Genomic DNA, 2,500 nt, shown 5'->3' on the forward strand with positions numbered 1-2,500 from the left:
CCCCCCGGGCCCCCCCAGCCGCCTCTTCGATTTCCCACGTCGGGGATGAGTTGGGCAACTCTTGGAAGCTTCCCATCCACCCCCGTGCCGAGCTTTGCCCTTGGGATGCCTTATGTTGCATCCCAAGGGCCAAGGCACCTGCCAGCCCAAGGGCTGTGCACGGCCTGGGGAGGGAGCTCACCCCTCCCCTATATAGTGCAAAGTTATTGTTTTCCCTATTTTCACAAGGAAACATCAAATTTTTAACCAAGCATACTCGGCCTTTGATCCTTCGTTACTCGTCCAAATCCAACAAACTTGCATTCGTTGGAAAGGTCTTTTCACAAGGATTCTTTTGATATATAATAATAGCGATTCCGATAAATATTTATTTTTTTATGAATTTTTAAGTGAATAAACAATTAAAAATTCAAAAAAAATAGAAAAAAAATATTTTTTTCCCGATTCTTTCTCCAATATTCCTGATAAATACCCACACACCCACATATGGAGAATGGTCGAAAATGCTCGAGTGGATATCGAGATGTCCGACGAAGCACCACTTGGAAGGGCCGAGGCACGGGACGCCCGAGCTGTTGCTCGGGCCGGCACGGGACGCGCATGGGACAGCCCGGGACGGCATGGGACGCCCTCGCTACAGCTCGGGACGGCCAGGTACGCCCGAGACTTGGCTCGGGACGGCCTGGGACGCCCTCGCCATAGCTCGGGACGGCCTGGGACGCCAGAGACTAGGCTCGGGACGGCCTCGGCACAGCTCGGGACGGCCTGGGACGCCCTTGCCACAGCTCGGGACGGCCTGGGACGCCCTTGCCACAGCTCGGGACGGCCTGGGACGCCCGAGACTTTGCTCGGGACGGCCTGGGACGGCCTCGGCACAGCTCGGGACGGCCTGGGACGCCCGAGACTTTGCTCGGGACGGCCTGGGACGCCCGAGACTTGGCTCGGGACGGCCTGGGACGCCCTCGCTACAGCTCGGGACGCCCTGGGACGGCCTCGACACAGCTCGGGACGCCCTGGGACGTCCGAGACTTTGCTCGGGCCGGCCTGGGACGCCCGAGACTTGGCTCGGGACGGCCTGGGACGCCCGAGACTTGGCTCGGGACGGCCTGGGACGCCCGAGACTTGGCTCGGGACGGCCTGGGACGCGCTCGGCACAGCTCGGGACAGGCCGGGACGCCCGAGCCGAGCTTCGGGTCGCACGAAATCTCTTCGTATTCCGACATATTAGAAGCTTCCCATCATGTAGTAGGCCGAGCTTTGCCCTTTGGATGCCCTATGGTGCTTGGCGAGCACTAGGGAACGTGCCAGCACAAGTGCTGTGCACGCTCTGGGGAAGGAGCTCAACCCTCCCCCTTATAGTGCAAAGTTATTGTTTTTCCTATTTTCACAAGGAAACATCAATTTTTTAACCAAGCATACTGGGCCTTTACTCCTTCGTTACTCGTCGGAATCCAGCAAACTTATACTCGTCGGAAAGGTCTTTTCGCAAGGATTTTTTTGATATATTATAATAGCGATTCCGATAAATATTTATTTTTCTATGAATTTTTAAGTGAATAAACACCGGAAAATTCATAAAAAATAGAAAAAAAAATATTTTCCTCCGTTTCTTTTCTCCAATAATTCATAAATAATACCTCAATAGTATTAATGAAGAGAGAGTCGAAGTGGCCCGGGTGGATTTCGAAATGTCCCACGACCCCATAGAATGCACGGGCCAGCCGAGCCAAAAGAATGGGACGCGCACGGGACAGCATTGGTCAGGCTCGGGACGGCACGGGACAGCACGGGACGCGCATGGGACAGCACGGGACGCGAATGGGACGGCCTTGCTAAGGCTCGGGACGGCATGGGACAGCTCGGGACGCGCATGGGACGGCACGGGACGCGCATGGGACGGCCTTGGTGAGGCACGGGACGGCCTTGGTCAGGCTCGGGACGCGCATGGGACGGCACGGGACGGCCTTTGTGAGGCTCGGACGGCACGGGACGCGCATGGGACGGCCTTGGCGAGGCTCGGGACGGCATGGGACAGCACGGGACGGCCTCGGCACAGCTCGGACGGCACGGGACGCGCATGGGACGGCCTCGGCACAGCTCGGACGGCACGGGACGGCCTTGGCGAGGCTCGGGACGGCAAGGGACGGCCTCGGCACAGCTCGGGACGGCACGAGACGCGCATGGGACGGCCTTGGTGAGGCTCGGACGGCACGGGACGCGCATGGGACATCATGGGACGCACATGGGACACCTTATGGGGATCATCAAGGCGTCTTGCACGGGACATTCTTTCCCACGAAGGGCATTTACATGGGACATCTTAGGAGTCGAGAGCCGGCACATGGGACAACGTAGTTCACACGCACGGAACACTTTACTTTCGTTTGGAACGTCGTGGGATCTTTATGTTCCCATTAGCACCGAACCTTTAACATGCTAGGAAGCTATGTTCGATCTTCTCGAAGTGTCGATGGAACTTCGATGGATACACATCCGATCC

Source organism: Eschscholzia californica, unplaced genomic scaffold, assembly GCF_041429995.1.
Source record: "Eschscholzia californica isolate CP2 unplaced genomic scaffold, dmEscCali1.0.p SCAF_135, whole genome shotgun sequence".
Lineage (NCBI taxonomy): Eukaryota > Viridiplantae > Streptophyta > Magnoliopsida > Ranunculales > Papaveraceae > Eschscholzia > Eschscholzia californica.